Below are 19,086 nucleotides of genomic sequence, written 5' to 3' on the forward strand. Positions count from 1 at the left end.
AACCTCGTTCGAGCTGTGCTGTAGGGAAGAACACTCTCACTATAGGCCTCCTGTTACATTGTATAGCTGAAGATTTGATGAGACGAAAGCAGAATTTCAAAGCCGCATATTGTTCCTCGCGTCTTACCTCCAGCAGTATGCGATATGAACATGTCTGACCTTGCCTGCCGCTCGCAAGCGGGAACCAGGAGTCCCAACAATGAAACTATTACGGCGTGTTTGTTGCACATTAAGCTAACAGAATATCATAAGATTAAATTTTAGCGCCAGAAATTATGATCATAAAAATTATAGTCATTCTTTATTGAACAGCCCTCGTACAATTCGTAAGTCAGAAGAATTTCGTCTACATTCTATACCCTTAGATTCTAAAATCATTTTGGGATAGTGACAGCCACAAGCCCCACACACACAATTCTATCAAGAATTGGACTCAAGTAGTACCAAGCAAAACCTTCATTAATAACAGATTTATGTACATAACAACGGGCAATCAGGATATGGAGTCAAAATAGCCACCGCGCGACACCAAGTGATGTGCACACTAATCTGATGATCACCGTGATTTCTCGTAAAATCCCGCGCCCATTGACAAAATCTTGCTGAGAGAGCGCCGAGGGAAGGATGTAACAAAGATTACTCGTAGTCGGCAACCTACCGGTATAATCCAGCACACGCCACCGCGTCCAGTACTTGCAAAGGTCAGAACGGACTCCAACCCGGCACCACAATGGACACAAACTGCTTGCAACTTCAATAGCAGAGGACATGCCGAATACTGTGCGTCCTGCCGCAGTAGCCTTTAAGGAGCAATGTTTATGGCTGCGACCAACACTCGGCCCTGCTAAACCAGCAAAGGCACCACTCTTGCCAAGGAGCCACGGCAGACCTCAGCCACAACAACACGCCCCCTCCCTTGCGCTCCTCGACACCCGTGCCACACTCTCCAAAGGTCGCCACAGCCCTTAAATACCTTCTCCTCCGACCTGCCCCCTACCGGCGACAGTCACGCTCTATGCGCTCTTGCGGCCAGAGGTATTCCAAATGCGCAGGAATTACGCGAAATTAAACACGGGGGCACGGCACAACATCTATGTAGCAGTTGCAAAACAATGAACACACATACAACAGCTTTCAGTTGTATCGACGGGGTCACGTATTGAAAAAGCATACGCAATAATGAGCAAATCTCGGAATGAGGAGCTGAGTGACCCAAGATAATTGTACGTCATTTCTGGCTGGCAGAAGAACTAAACGGTCTAGCATACTCATGTCATACAAGGAACAATAGGCATTGAAATGGCATTTGATGGATAGTAAATACAATGTATAATAAGATAACAACACAGTACAGGTATGTGATGAAACGTGCTTTATGAATAATTTATAAATTATTGTAGTTTTAATAGTACAGCACTACATCTCCTGTGATTAACTCCGCTGTTGAGACTGCGGGAGTATGGTGTAGATTATCTTCTATCAGAAAGATTCCCAACACTTAGTAAAAAAATGATATTTATTAAATATGAAGAAATACTCAAATGAGGCTTCTTCTAGTGAGATGTGTAGCACAATTATTAATAGTTCTCTAAAATATTTAAGTCCTGTCACAGTACCTCTAGCTTACGACGCCTACGGAGCCTAAGTCTCGCAGACGTCGGACAAACACTGCAACTTGTAGACTCGGTGGTAACTGGAGACTGTACACGATTCGGCGCTCTCCAGAGAACTCTCCACCGTAGCTCAGTGCTCCGATATTTAACGAGGCATCGACCAATCGCTTTCCACACACGTGAAGGCCATGGGCTAGCAGCTGCGGCTCCTGGTGGACCTCGGTATAGCTCATAACGCCAACCCATACAGGTGCTGTGCTACGAGTGTTTCGAGTGTGGCTTATCGATTGCGGTGCGCCGCTCTCTGTAGTCGTAAGTACCGTCACTACACTTGACATCCCTCAAGTACACTAAAATAAGAATGTCTACTCACACGCAATCGAGTAACATGTTACAGCGTAAAAATAGGCTACTACTCCACCAAGATGCTGTAGTGGAAATCTTACGCATACCTCCGGCAGCCAGCGCAACACACAGTAATATAACGTCTGTAGGTACAACGAAGATAACTCATAAACCTAGTGATAGCACAATAACAGCACAAGGAATGCTGTGTTAATTTTTAGCGATGGGACAACTTTGGAGATGTGTCTACACCTATTTTGGGAAATAGTGGTCCTATAACCAACTGCACACAGAATCATGAAAGGGAATAAAAATCAGCGTCCATAGATCTGAATACTAGATAACAAGATATAGAAGTCAAAGACATAAGGAATGTCGAAACACGACGTCAAATAGGAAGCCAAACACCCCACTGCGTGGGTTCGACGTCCACCACTAACGAACGAGATGCGGGCACAGGTCTTCTATAGTAAGTTGTAAATAAACGGACTGGAAATGCCTCATCTACCCACTGGAGGAGGTAACCCGCTACATTATTAATTTGCAAGGAGGAGATAAAAGTGATGTGAAAGCTCATAATATCGTGTCGGATCTCCTTTTGCCTGGCCTAGTACACCAAATCGATGTGGTGTGGACTCGGCAAGTTTTTGGAACTCCCTTGCAGAAATATTGAGCCATGCTGAATGCATGGTCGTTCACAATTATGAAAGCGTTGCCGGTTCAGCTTTTTATGCACGAACTGACCTCTCGATTGTATCCCATAAATGTTCGATGCGATTCACATCTAGTGACCTGGGTGGCTGAATCAATCGCTCGCCTTGTCGAGAATATTCTTCAAACAAATAGCGAAAAATTGGAGCTCACTGACATGTCACATTGTCATCCATAAAAAGTCCATTTTTGAATGGCTGAAAATGGTCTCCGACTACCCGAACATAAACATTTGCAGTCAAGGATTGTTTCATGCTGGTTGAGAGGACCAAGTGTATTTCATGTAAACAAAGCCCGTTACCGTTACGGAGTCACCACCAGCTTGCACGGTGTGTTATTCACAGGTTGGGTCCATGGTGGGGTCTGCGCCACTCTCAAACCCTGCCATCAGCTCTTGCTAGCTGACATCGGGCCTCATCTCACCAGGCACCAATTTTCCAGTAGGTTATGGTCCAACCTATATGGACACGAGCTTAGGAGAGGTGCTGCGGGCGACTTCGTGCTGCTGACAAAGGCGCTCGCGTCGCTCGTCCACTGCCATAGCCCATTAGCGCCAAATTTCGCCTCACTGTCCTAACGTATACGTTCGTCGTACGCCCCACATCGATTTCTGAGGTTATTTCACGCAGTGTTGCTTGTGTGCTAGTACTGACAAGTCCACGCAAACGCCGCTGCTCTCTGTCGTTAAGTGAAGACCGTCAGTCATGCCTCAAATATGCTATTCTCGGCACTCTCTTGACTCTAAGGATCTCGAAATATTGAATTCCCTAACGATCTCCGAAATGGAATGTCCCATGCATCTAGCTTCAACTACCGATCCGCCTTCAAAGTCTGTTAATTGCCTTGGTGCGGCCATAATCAGTCGGAAACCTTTTCACATGAGCCACCTAAGCACAAATGACAGCTCCGCCAATATACTGCCCATTTATACCTTGTGTGCATATTGCTATCCCACGACTGTTGTCACTTCAATGTATTGTAATCTGGGTAGACAGCCCGTATAATTCGTTGGTAGGACGCTATATCCTGCTTATCGCTGCCAAGGGTTTTATTTTCGCTGTTGCACTTTCATCGTTTACGCAATTATCAAGTCCTACAAACGTCACTATATTTCTGGAAGTGCATTTGTATTATTGTAGGTGCTTGATAATAGTGTTAACTCTAAAACTGCAATTACAAAAGTGAAACACTTGGCTCCAATAAGCGGAATATGACGTCCTTTCAACTCTTCTGACTAGTTATCCAGGATCCTTTACTCTTCTCTTCTTCACTGCCTCTCTTTCTGCCTTTCTCTTTTAATATTCTTTAATACTTCACCTTCTTCCGTCCCATGAATCGCCGTTAATTGTTATGGAGTGTTGTAAAAAGGTTTGTTCTAGCGTGTAAAGTGTCTGTTCCCATCTAAGATAGGTTATGAAGGGTCTAACTTATCGCAAGCAAGTAACTGAGCGAATAAAATATATGAGCAAGCTATAACTAGGCAACAAATGTACGCTATCGGGCAAATAAAATTATGTTCTGGAAGAGAAGCACAAAATTTATGTCACATTAGTCATAAAAGAGGTAAACAGCAATTACAGCTAATACAACTATCTTAATGCTTTATTCTTACATTTTTGCACCCAGCAGTAAGGCGCTATATGCACTCGAAACACCATATCAAAGAAGAACTTGCCGTGCTTGTGATATGAAGCTACTACTATTAACTGGAAAACATTCCTGATAAATATTATGCTGCATGTTTCTAACAGAAAAATGTTCGGAGAATAGGCAGAGACTATTAGGAACTATGTATATAATCTACATCTACATCCGTGATGACTGGGTGTTGTGTGATGTCCTTAGGCTAGTTAGGTTTAAGTAGTTCTAAGTTCTAGGGGACTAATGACCATAGATGTTAAATCCCATAGTGCTCAGTGCCATTTGAACCATACATCTACATCCATACTCCGCAAGCCACCTGACGGTGTGTGGCGGAGGGTACTTTGAGTACCTCCATCGGTTCTCCCTTCTATACCAGTCTCGTATTGTTCGTGAAAAAAAGATTGTCGGTATGCCTCTGTGTTGGCTCTAATATCTCTGATTTTATCCGCATGGTCTCTTCGTGCGTTATGCGTAGGAGGGAGCAATATAATGCTTGACTCGTCGGTGAAGGTATGTTCTAGAAACTTCAACAAAAGCCCGTACCGAGCTACTGAGCGCCCCTCTTGCAGAGTCTTCCCCTGGAGTTTATCTATCATTTCAGTAACACTTTTGCGATTACTAAATGATCCTGTAACGAAGCGCGCTACTGTCCGTTGGATCTTCTCTATCTTTTCTATCAACCCTATCTGGTACGGATCCCACACCGTTGAGCAGCATTGAAGCAGTGGGCGAACAAGTATACTGTAAGCTACTTCCTTTGTTTTTGGATTGCATTTCCTCAGGATTCTTCCAATGAATCTCAGCCTGGCATCTGCTTTACCGACGATTAATTTTATATGGTCATTCCATTTTAAATCACTTCTAATGCCTACTCCCAGATAATTTATGGAATTAACTGCTTCCAGTTGCTGACCTGCTATATGGTAGCTAAATCATAAAGGATCTTTCTATGTATTCGCAGCACATTACACTTGTCTACATTGATATTCAATTGCCACTGAACCATGCGTCAATTCGTTGCAGATCCTCCTGCATATCAGTACAATTTTCCATTGTTACAACCTCTCTATATACTACAGCATCATCCGCAAATAGCCTCAGTGAACTCCGACGTTATCCACAAGGTTATTTATGTTTATGAATGGCAACGGTCTTACGACACTCCCCTGCGGCACACTTGAAATCACTCTTAATTCGGAAGACTTCTTTCCATTGAGAATGACATGCTGCGTTCTGTTATCTGGAAGCTCTTCAGTCCAATCACACAATTGGTCTGATAGTCCATATGCTCTTACTTTGTTCATTAAACGACTGTGGGGAACTGTATCAAACGCCTTGCGGAAGCCAAGAAACACGGCATCCACTTGGGAACCCGTCTCTATGGCCTCTGAGTCTCGTGGACGAATAGGGCGAGCTGGGTATCACACGATCGTGTTTTTCTAAACCCATGCTGATTCCTACAGAGTAGATTTCTAGTCTCCAGAAAAGTCATTATACTCGAACGTAATACGTGTTCCAAAATTCTACAACCGATCGAAGTTAGAGATATAGATCTATAGTTCTGCACATCTGTTCGACGTCCCTTCTTGAAAACGGGGATGACCTGTGCCCTTTTCCAATCCTTTGGAACGCTACGTTCTTCTAAAGACCTACGGTACACCGGCGTAAGAAGGGGGGCAAATTCCTTCGCGTACTCTGTGTAAAATGGAACTGGTGTCCCATCAGATCAAGCGGCCTTTCCTCTTTTGAGTGATTTTAGTTGTTTTTCTATCCCTCTGTCATCTATTTCGATATCTACTATTTTGTCATCTGTGCGACAATCAGGAGAAGGAACTACAGTACAGTCTTCCTCTGTGAAACAGTTTTGGAAGAAGACATATAATATTTCGGCCTTTAGTCTGTCATCCTTTGTTTCAGTACCATTTTGATCACAGATTGTCTGGACATTTTGTCTTTGACATAAGACCAAAATTTCTTAGGATTTTCTACCAAGTCGTAACGGAAGTTTCTACGTTCCGTATGATGGTGCTCGCTTTAGCGAATACAGTCCATGATTGAAGTAATGATAAGACTAAGCCCTGTAACTCCTAACATTTCTTGTTACATCGCCACTGTTTTCTATTGCATTATTTAAGTCAGTACTGGAGCTAACGGACCTTATGACGTTGAAACTAGAAATTACGTATCATTTGGCGGTATGATATGTGGAAATATACTGTATGCAAGAGTTGTAAAACAGGAGTGCACGGCTAATTTATACACAAAGAGCATAATCTCTGATTACCGCGAATTTCACTATAAAGCAGTTACTTCGAGAAGCGTGTAATAATCCTTGGATTCGTATTCAATGGGAATATTTAATCTTCTTGTAAAATATGACTATTTCAACACACGAAATTGATAATGACAAATCTTGACTTCTTTTGAAAGTGTCACTCAGAACGTTAGCCGTCACAATTCAGAATCGAGCTAAGGTTAACTGCAGTCTCCTGAAACAGTCTTCTACTGTATATTAATTCATGCATTTAGTTACCGTTCAAAGAATGCCGTTATTACTTATATAGTATGATTACGGTCGGTACGTCTGACTAATCACCAATGACGTCACATATAGTGGCGCTGAAGTCGGCCCCTTCCGCCCACTTCTGTTATAATCTGCGGGAAAATCCATGATGGTGGAAATAATACACTTGTACTACGTAGTTAAATATCCAAGATAGAGAGTGTAGAGATCTTATATTATGTAAAAATGACAGGAATTTGCAAACTTGTCAGAGAATTCGCAAATTACTTCAAGCTAAAAAGGTGAGAAATTTGTGTTAACCCCCTACTCCAGATATAAGAAATTCAAGATAGTAGCAACAGATCACTTGTTATAGTGGCAGGAAATGTGAGAGATATGCATACTATAATTTAAAATAACACTGTACCCTTTATGAGACGAGTTCTACTCCAGCCCCAGGATGTAAAAAGTTGTGGACAACAGCGTTGTTAGCGAATAATCTGATAGTGGTGCTGACTCTACGTAATAAGTCGTTTAAGTAGAAGATATGGTCCGTAAACAAAAACCTAGCTAGTTCTCAATGGTTACTGTTTTTTAAGGGACTCTTCTGTTACTTCAAGAATACCTATCTTTCACAATTTTTGCAATCCTGTGTGACATGAGCTCTTTATGTTGCGTCGCAGTACTCACTGCTCGCGAGATTTTCAGTGAAAATGAACTAGAGAAGGGGATTAACTCGCTGGTGTATTCAACGTAAAATAGTGTATGAATGTGATCAGACACTGGTGCCTTGTTTTCTATTAACGCAGGTGCTTATTCCCGTATCATCCGTTTGTGAGTTTTTGCGGCAGTCGGACAGTCGGAAGTGAAAGCATCGTCATACGGTCGTGCTTCTTGCTCTGGATATTATTTGTAGCAGTGTGAATTGACGATGGTAAACGAGACACATCGTGCGAGTTGCCCATTACGACATTCTGAAACGTTACACATAGCGATCTTCTAGTCCGAGATAATTCAGTCTGCATCTGTTGCAGACTGAATTATCAAAGTTGAAGATTGCGTCTAGCACGCGTTTGCAGCGTCACTGAATCTTACAGGGTGTACTCTAGGAGTGAATCTCTGGTTAAAAAAAATAGCTTGGCAATCTTACTTTTAAGCTAGCTTGTACCAATGATACATTCATGCTTCCTTTATATTATTTGGTCCCACATATAGATAAGGTTTATATCGTAGTATTCTGTCACCCTGAAGTATTCACACTGTAGCTGGACAGTAAAATCCACGTTAATGCCGCCGATAGGACTGGAACCCGTGGCGTGTCGTTTACGAGACAATGAAGCTGTTCCAGGAACACAGAAGAGGGTCAGTCGACGAATCTTAGTACAACTGTCCGAATAAATTTCAGTACTTATAACGATAAATTGGCAGATGTATGAGTGAGTGGGAATGTTATACAACGGTCACTCGCCAATTGTCCTCTCATTGTTCCAAACGAAAATAAATTATGTAGACTATTCTAACCGGTCTGTTAGCCAGTACCCCAGCAGAACCGAACGTTTCACCTTTTCGATTTAACTACTTATCTTGCTACGTCGTGGTAGTTTCACAAATTGTGTGGCTGTTATTTCGTCAGAAAATTTAGATTTTGGTATGTTCTCCTAGCCATTAACAGTCACAGCATGTTGATTCGTTATTTAAGTTATATTGATGTATCACTATCAGACATTTACAGTAAAAAGACATTACTTAACATAAGTATACGCAGAACAATGGCGTAGTCTTATTACGAAGAGAAATAACAAAGTATTAATCTTCCACAATATTTCTTTTACATTTCGTTACGCACTGGCATGCTATGTAGAGCATAACCAGACAACTTAAGACTGGACAGAAAGTTCTCAAAAAATCAGAGACGGCTTCTGTCTGTATAAAGTTTGTTCTCCCAAAGATATGTGACCGTTTTACTACTGTATATATCAAAAACACAAACAGTAATGCTTCAGTTTCAAAAACAAGAAATATTCTGAAATGATGCATTGAATGCTTTAAACTCTACAGTTACAAGTAAGATATACTGTATTGAACAAGTTATAAAGATATTTGTCAAGGTCTCGTAACTATACACAAAATACTGGTAAACTTTTTTGCTTGTTAAAGTCAAGGGATATTTCCTAATTTAAAGTTAGGAATTCTTGGAACGTTTTATGAATGTTGGGGTCCGTTTCATTTGCGACAACTGTTCTATTTGCTTCCTAGCAGATGTATATAGGCTTTATTACGGCAAGTGAATAGTTTCGGACTGCGTTATGAAATAAGTCGCATTGACAAAAGCAGAGGGGTTTCTCAATTGCCACATGACAGACTCTCGAATATCGTTTCTACTTTCATTCACGTTCTCATTTCTCTTCTGAAGACTTCTGAATTTTAAATAATGGAATTACAAACGACAATAGCATCTAAAAACATATTTTTGTATATAGTAGAGAGATCGTAACCGATATCTGTACACCGTTAGAAGAACAATACTTTCAAGTCAGTCAGTCAGTCAGTGGCCTCAGAGATTTATATGCACATTCTTAGAGATTAAAAGATTCAGTCCATCATTACAGAATTTTTCTTGTTTTGTAGCCATATAAAATGATGCACTGCAGTTTGCTTTTCCTGTATGTATAGTTTTAAAATGGTCACCTATCTTTAGAAATAGCAACCTATATATAGGTCTCTGATATTTTGTGGACTGTCTGTTCAGTCTTCAGTTGTCTGATGATGTCCGAAAAACTTAAAACCAGTTCATAATGAAGTATAAAATAAACATTGTGGAACATTAATACTGCCTATTTTAATTCTTAAAAGAATCTATGCTCTTCAAAGTGCCTACAGTACAATCTATGAATGTTGATTAATTAGTCTTTGTACTCTAATGAATACCCAATAATGATGTTTATAACTTACATGAGTGTTGCAATTAAAATTTTAGCAGTAGTTAACGAAATTGTGGCGTGGATGACATTAAGAGACTATTCCAATGGCTCTGAGCCCTATGGGACTTAACATCTGAGGTCATCAGTCCCCTAGAACTTAGAACTACTTAAACCTAACTAACCTAAGGATATCACACACATCCATGCCCGAGGCAGGATTCGAACCAGCTACCGTAGACCGTAGACCATAGAACTGCTCGGCCACATCGGCCGGCTGAGACTATTAATTTTAACATACAGTTATATGAGTTTAGATGAGTTAATCGCTAACTTGTGTCGTTATATAAGACACAAATTCTCTCTTTTGGTGCTTTAATAGTATTATTATTGTTTTTTTCCTGTGGTGTACGTTGTTGTTGTTGTGGTCTTCAGTCCAGAGACTGGTTTGATGCAGCTCTCCATGCTACTCTATCCTGTGCAAACTTCTTCATCTCCCAGTACATACTGCAACCTACATCCTTCTGAATCTGCTTAGTGTATTCATCTCTTGGTCTCCCTCTACGATTTTTGCCCTCCACACTGCCCTCCAATACTAAACTGGTGATCCCTTGATGCCTCAGAACATGTCCTACCAACCGATCCCTTCTTCTGGTCAAGTTGTGCCACAAACTTCTCTTCTCCCCAACCCTGTTCAACACTTCCTCATTAGTTATGTGATCTACCCATCTAATCTTCAGCATTCCTCTGTAGCACCACATTTCGAAAGCTTCTATTCTCTTCTTGTCCAAACTATGTATCGTCCACATTTCACTTCCATACATGGCTACACTCCATACAAATACTTTCAGAATTGACTTCCTGACACTTAAATCTATACTCGATTTTAACAAATTTCTCTTCTTCAGAAACGCTTTCCTTGCCATTGCCAGTCTACATTTTATATCCTCTCTACTTCGACCATCATCAGTTATTTTGCTCCCCAAATAGCAAAACTCCTTTACTACTTTAAGTGTCTCATTTCCTAATGTAATTCCCTCAGCATCACCCGACTTAATTCGACTACATTCCATTATCCTCGTTTTGCTTTTGTTGGTGTTCATGTTATATCCTCCTTTCAAGACACTGTCCATTCCATTCAACTGCTCTTCCAAGTCCTTTGCTGTCTCTGACAGAATTACAATGTCATCGGCGAACCTCAAAGTTTTTATTTCGTCTCCCTAGATTTTAATACCTAATCCGAATTTTTCTTTTGTTTCCTTTACCGCTTGCTCAATATACAGATTGAATAACATCGGGGAGAGGCTACAACCCTGTATCACTCCCTTCGCACCCACTGCTTCCCTTTCATGTTCCTCGACTCTTATAACTGCCATCTGGTGTCTGCACAAATTGTAAATAGCCTTTCGCTCCCTGTATTTTACCCCTGCCACCTTTTAAATTTGAAAGAGAGTATTCCAGTCAACATTGTCAAAAGCTTTCTCTAATTCTACAAATGCTAGGAACGTAGGTTTGCCTTTCCTTAATCTTTCCTCTAAGATAAGTCGGAAGGTCAGTATTGCCTCACGAGTTCCAGTATTTCTACGGAATCCAAACTGATCTTTCCCGAGGTCGGCTTCTACTAGTTTTTCCATTCGTCTGTAAAGAATTCGTGTCAGTATTTTGCAGCTGTGACTTATTAAAATGATAGTTCGGTAATTTTCACATCTGTCAACACCTGCTTTCTTTGGGATTGGAATTATTATATTCTTCTTGAAGTCTGAGGGTATTTCGCCTGTCTCATACATCTTGCTCACCACATGGTAGAGTTTTGTCAGGACTGGCTCTCCCAAGGCTGTCAGTAGTTCTAATGGAATGTTGTCTACTCCTGGGGCCTTGTTTCGACTTAGGTCTTTCAGTGCTCTGTCAAACTCTTCATTCATTATCGTATCTCCCATTTTATCTTTATCTACATCCTCTCCCATTTCCATAATATTGTCCTCAAGTACATCACCCTTGTATAGACCCTCTATATACTCATTCCACCTTTCTGCTTTCCCTTCTCTGCTTAGAACTGGGATTCCATCTGAGCTCTTGATGTTCATACAAGTGGTTCTCTTATCTCCAAAGCTCTCTTTAATTTTCCTGTAGGCAGTATCTATCTTACCCCTAGTGAGATAAGCATCTACATCCTTACATTTGTCCTCTAGCCATCCCTGCTTAGCCATTTTATATTTCCTGTCGATCTCATTTTTGAGACGTTTGTATTCCTTTTTGCCTGCTTCATTTACTGCATTTTTATATTTTCTCCTTTCATCAATTAAATTCAATATTTCTTCTGTTACCCAAGTATTTCTACTAGCCCTCGTCTTTTTACCTACTTGATCCTCTGCTGCCTTCACTACTTCATCCCTCAGAGCTACCCATTCTTCTTCTACTGTATTTCTTTCCCCTATTCCTGTCAATTGTTCCCTTATGCTCTCCCTGAAACTCTGTACAACCACTGGTTCTTTCAGTTTGTCCAGGTCCCATCTCCTTAAATTCCCACCTTTTTGCAGTTTCTTCAGTTTTAATCTACAGGTCATAACCAATAGATTGTGGTCAGAGTCCACATCTGCTCCTGGAAATGTATTACATTTTAAAACCTGGTTCCTAAATCTTTGTCTTACCATTATATAATCTATCTGATACCTTTTAGTATCTCCAGGGTTCTTCCATGTATACAACCTTCTTTCATGGTTCTTAAACCAAGTGTTAGCTATGACTAAGTTGTGCTCTGTGCAAAATTCTAATAGGCGGCTTCCTCTCTCATTTCTTAGCCCCAATCCATATTCACCTACTACGTTTCTTTCTCTCCCTTTTCCTACACTCGAATTCCAGTCGCCCATAACTATTAAATTTTCGTCTCCCTTCACTACCTGAATAATTTCTTTTATTTCGTCATACATTTCTTCAATTTCTTCGTCATCTGCAGAGCTAGTTGACATATAAACTTGTACTACTGTAGTAGGTGTGGGCTTCGTATCTATCTTGGCCACAATAATGCGTTCACTATGCTGTTTGTAGTAGCTTACCCGCATTCCTATTTTCCTATTCATTATTAAACCTACTCCTGCATTACCCCTATTTCATTTTGTGTTTATAACCCTGTATTCACCTGACCAAAAGTCTTGTTCCTCCTGCCACCGAACTTCACTAATTCCCACTATATCTAACTTCAACCTATCCATTTCCCTTTTTAAATTTTCTAACCTACCTGCCCAATTAAGGGATCTGACATTCCACGCTCCGATCCGTAGAACGCCAGTTTTCTTTCTGCTGATAACGACATCCTCTTGAGTAGTCCCCGCCCGGAGATCCGAATGGGGGACTATTTTACCTCCGGAATATTTTACCCAAGAGGACGCCATCATTATTTAATCATACAGTAAAGTAGCATGCCCTCGGGAAAAATTACGGCCATAGTTTCCCCTTCTTGCCTTCAGCCGTTCGCAGTAACAGCACTGCAAGGCCGTTTTGGTTATTGTTACAAGGCCAATCAGTCAATGATCCAGACTGTTGCCCTTACAACTACTGAAAAGGCTGCTGCCCCTCTTCAGGAACCACACGTTTGTCTGGCCTCTCAACAGATACCCCTCCGTTGTGGTTGTACCTACGGTACGGCTAACTGTATCGCTGAGGCACGCAAGCCACCCACCAACGGCAAGGTCCATGGTTCATGAGGGGGGGGGGGGGGGGGGTATGTATCTTATCGATATGGGCACCACTGCAGCATTCTTGCGATATTTTCGATGATAAGTGTCATATTAACAGAAACCTGTCCTTGACTGCCATGGTTTATGTGCTTTGCGATCTGTAGCATCATTATTTCCTAGAAATCGCACGCAACATCCCAAAAGTTTGCATTTAATGTAAATTCTACCGTTTCCTATTGCTGGAACAAATTGTGCTGATGTCAGCATATTCGTGAGGAGCAGACTTTAAACTGCTGTTTGGTGACACTGATTTAGGTTGTTTTTTTTCGTTTACCCTAGAGCAGATAAGGATGTGACGTCGTCCGCCAGAGATATTTATTATCCTTCAATACATTTTCATTTTCATTGTACCCCAGACGAAGACCAGAATAGTATGTAGTTGAGCTGAAACACTTCAATTAGTCGATTCCTTGGCCTTCTGATCAGAATGCGATACATCTTTTACAGCTGCTTCTTGATGTGCAGCTAACGCTGATTTGTAGCTACACTGTATATTTCTATGTTCCTTTCCACAGCTATCAACGTCGCCTTTATACTACGTCAGGTAAGATAGCACCGTAGTTAGTGTACTTGGGGACCGCAAGGGATATAACAGAAGTAAATGAGAAACAAACAGGAAACAATTTCTTGAACAAAATAAACCTTATAATGTCTGCCTGTGAACCAGAAGTGTGAAAGAAATTTCAAAAAACTGTACATAAGGTGCATATTTCTAATTTCAAGACAGAAAATAGATAGCCGAAAAAGGACAATAAAGATTTTATTGGCATTTGAAGAGTTTACGGAGGATGTTAAAAACTGAACATGAAAAGATGTTCTACAGATCTCTCGATGAAGGAAGTACTTGGAAATTCATGAGATGGAATGAGATGGTGGTGTGACATGTGCTAATGAAATGCCTTTTGTATTTAAGTCAGGAATCCATTTAGCAGTAGATATGAGAAGCATGCATACAATTAGAAAGTGCCGAGGAATCGGAAAAAAGTTGGTTTTGTGCTAGTTTTATCCCGATAATTAACAGAAGAACAAAAATGAAGAACTTTTATGTCTTACTGAGATTCTTTGGATATCCAACACGCCTACTTCGTGGAGGAAAAGTGTGTAGCACTTCCCTGTTATTGAGCTGCTGATCCTTGCTTCACATTACACACGTTAAGAGATGCCAATTGCGTAGCTCATGCGTCACAGAAACTAACCCATGCGGAAACTTCCTCATTTTCAACGCTGTCCTCTATTACGCACAATTGGCTCGTTCACTGCAGCACTATATTGTCCAAACAGATAAACAACCAAGAAAGATGTTCTTATCGCCCGTGCCCTACGGTTGTGCATTTAAACATTACTCGACTTTACTTATGCTATGGAGTAGAACTATACTTTTCCTTTTGATTGGGGGCTCTGGGAATGACCTGCTGGTATTTTAGGTGAATGTTTTCAGGACTTTTGATGCGATTAAAATTTAATACTACTTGTAAAACAACAGTATTAAGGTATGATGGTATGACTGCTGCATTTTTATTAGATTTTATTAATCATATTCAAATGTTTTTAAAACGATTTATCATAAACAGTAGTATTTGTTAATGACAGTTACATTGGTCATAAACGCAAATGCAGATATGCTAAATGACAAGCCGAAATCTGTATGATAACTGAACAAAGCTGAAACTGATTCTCAGCAAACAGCTTAATTCTCAGTATCATGTGGACGCGGTCGGGAGTACTTCAGATGAATACAGGTCATTTTATGGTCCCAGCACCAGACATTATCTGAGACTCTTTCTGTCAAATTGCTAAGAGTAATATTCAATCAGTCTACAATAAAAAACAAATGAATTAATAAACTAAGGATGGAATATAGGTAAGCAGATTTGGAAATCAGACGTTTGTTTCACTGTATTTGGTTGGCGGTAATGGTCCTAGCTTAAAGAACATACTTGAACTGCCTGCTTTCTGCCATCCTATTTTACAAGTTAATACAATAAAAAAATTATGAAAAAAGTCCATCATCTAACCATATCTTATTTTTTATTGTCCTTTTATTGTTTCAGGAAGAAATCTGCATTTTCAGGGTTCACAAATTTAGTTTAATGTTTTTTATCATGACTGAAGGGAGTAATAACAATACTCTGTAAAGTACATAACCTTATTATTATTGCCGAGACTGTTTCTTACCGACAAGTTTACGCCTTAATAATGTTTATGGAGGCTTCCAATTTATCAGCGATTTACATAGAACACAGTACAATGCATGAAAATCATGATCATGTTAGCTGTGCCTCCTAGCACTGGCCTCAGTGGATGTTGTGTAATGGTGTTTAACAAAACTCCAGCAGACGTAAGGCCCAGGATAGAGATCTCCTGCAATCTGAAAACAAAACTAACAATGAACTAAGTGGGTCACTTCTTAAATTTACATTCTCACTGTCTAGATTTGAAAAAAGAATTGGTTGATGGAAGACAAGTGTCAGTATTTCCTATCACAGAAATTGCATAAAAATCTTCTCCCACTCTAAATCTCGTAAGCGGAAAAAGAAAGAAATGTGTTCAGTTAAGCAACAGATAAATAACAAATTTTCGCTTTTTAATACAAATGAACTGTTATTGATCGATTATGAGGAACCTGACTAAACTGTTAAATTAAATGAAAGTGTTGGTTATGAATCGTTGAGACTTTATTAAGTGTTACTGTATACATCCACACATGCATCGACATACACTGAGGTGACAAAAGACATGGGATACCTACTAATATCGTGAAGGACCTTTCTTTGCCCGACGTGGCATGGACTCAAAATATCATTGGAAGTCCCCTGCAGAAATGTTGAGCCAAGTTGCCTCTGTAGTAGTCCATAATTGCGAAACTGTTTGTGGTGCAGGATTTTGTGGACAAACTTAGCTGTCGATTATGTCCCACAAATGTTCTATGGGAATCATGTGAGGCGAACTCGTGGTTACATCATTCGCTCTAACTGTCCAGGATATTCTCCAAACCAGTCGCGTATGATTGTGCCCCGGTCACATGGTGCATTGTCATCCATAAAAATTCCATGCTTGTGTGGACTTCAAGGAACCGAACATCTCTAGTCAGTGATCGGATCAGATGGACCAGAGGACACAGTCCATTACACGTAACACAGGTTACATCATTATGGAGCCATCACCAGCTCGCGCAGTGCCTTATTGACAAATCGTATCCATGATTTCCTGGAGTCTGCGCCACAGTCGAACCCTACCATCAGCTCCTAAAACTGAAACTGGGACTCATCTGAACAGGCCACAGTTTTCGACTTGTCTAGGGTCCATCCGACATGGACACGACCCTCGGGGAGACGCTGCAAGCGATGTCGCGCTGTTAGCAAAGGCACTCGCATCGGTCGTCAGCTGCCATAGCCCATTAACGTCAAATCTTGCAGCACTGTCCTCACATGTACGTTCGTCGTACGTCTCACATTGATTTCCGCTGTTATTTCACGCGGTGTTGCTTGTCTGTTAGCACTGACAACTCTACGCAAACGCCGCTACTCTCTGTCGTTAAACAACGGCTTTCGGTCACTGCTTTATCCGTGATGAAAAATAAGGCCTGAAATGTTATATTTCCGTCACACTCTTGACACCGTGATCTCGTAATATTGCATTCCCTAACGATTTCCGAAATGGAATGTCCCATGCGTCTAACTCCAAGTCTCATCAGGCGTTCATAGTCTGTTAATTCGCGCGGCCATAATCCAGCCGGAAACCTTTTCTCATGAATAACCTGTGAAAAAATGACAGCTTCACCAGTGCACTACCCTTTCACATCTTCTGTACGCGATACTACCGTTATACCGTTATCTGTATATGTTCGTACCGCTGGCCCACGGTATTTGTAACCTCAGTGTACAAGCATCCGAAATTATGGAACAGGGCGTTGCAGATCATACTTAATACAATTATGAATCGTATCATTTCTTCCTTAGTTTGTAGGTGCATTCCAGGAAGAATATTTGCGTCAGCCACGGTCCAAAATATCTTTTATCTTTTGTGTCGTCGTTACGGAGATTACACAAAATACTCTATAGAATCAGAAGTAAACCTCGTGGAAGACTAATTCTGTGGCGGATCGGAATTAGAGACCGAATCTTCTTCTACCATTTCCAATGCATTTACAAGATGTGTTACCTAGCAACGCTTTACAGCTGAACTCAAACATTCAGTTTTTAAGTACTTCGCTGCTGCTTAGCACAAGGGAGCAATTCGTGGTGGGCTGCAGCGAAGCTGTCGGACGACTTGTCAGTCAAAGACTAAACTGAAGGAAGAAAATCTCAACACCGAGAGTTAATTAACGGATAGTACTGAAATTTCGTGAATTCATTTGTAAGTGAATGATAATGTAGGATCACAGGTTAATGTTGGAATGACATAAGTCATTGCAAAAGTGAAATGCTGGTACATTAGTAACAGCTGTAAGCGCCATAATATGAAATGCAAACGTGCATGCATTGTCACGTACAAGTGAGGTATGTCAGTTTGTAGGATGGAATTCCATGCCTGTTGCACTTGGTCTGTCAATACAAGCATGGTTAATGCGTTTGTGAATGAAGCTGGAGTTGTCCCATATGTGCTCGATTGGAGACAGATCTGGTGATCGAGCATGCCAAGGGAACATGTCGACACTCTAAAGACCATGCTGAATTACAACAGTGGTGTATGGGTGAACGTTACCTTGTTGGAAAACTCACCCTGGAATGCTACCCATAAATGGCCGCACGTGAGGTCGAATCTGTAGACTGATGTAGGATTTCGCAGTCAGGATTCGTGGGCTAACGTCGAGAGTGCTCATACTGTCATACGAAATCGCACCACACACCGTAGCTCCAGATACAGGTCAAGTGTCCTGCTCGCAAACAGCTTGGCTGCAGGACCTCAACTGGCCTCCTTCTAACCTACAAGCGGCCATCGCTGACACAGAGGCACAACCAGCTTTCATCAGAAAACACAACAGACCTGCACCCTCCCTCCACTGAGCTCTCGCTAGACACCACTGAAGTCTCAAATGTTGGTGGTTTAGGGTTATTGCAATGCCCGCTATAAGGCGTCTGTCTCAGAGCTGTCATTGAAGTAACCGATTTGTAACAGTTCCTCGCGTGAGTGTGGTACCAACTGCTGCTCACACTGCAGCTGCACACGCAATACGATGCGACAGAGCCATATGAGAACAACATGGTCTTCCCTCTCGGTAGTGCCAGCAATTATGTGCAGAGGCTACATTCCCGCCAAGTCTTTCTGCATTATCACCGAAGGAACATACAGCTTCTCGCAGTCCTGTTACACAGCCTCGTTCAAACTCGTTCTGGTGCTGATAATGGCGTCTTTCTCATCGTGGAGGCATCCTTGACTAACAACTCACCACCTCCAGTGTCAAAGGGAACTAACGCTCACGACCATAACAGCGTCTATTTAATGCAATCTTGATCTTCATCCTCAAAGTGGCGATACTAGAGTCACTCTTATGCGACTGGCACGAAATGTAAGTAGACATCATCTTTCATATGTAGATTCACCTATACCAACTTTCGTTTATTTTTTGCTAGCGAAACGCTATTTACAATTTGTGCAGACACCAGATGGCAGTTAAA

This window comes from Schistocerca gregaria, chromosome 4 (assembly GCF_023897955.1).
Source record: "Schistocerca gregaria isolate iqSchGreg1 chromosome 4, iqSchGreg1.2, whole genome shotgun sequence".
In the NCBI taxonomy this organism is placed as follows: Eukaryota; Metazoa; Arthropoda; class Insecta; order Orthoptera; family Acrididae; genus Schistocerca; species Schistocerca gregaria.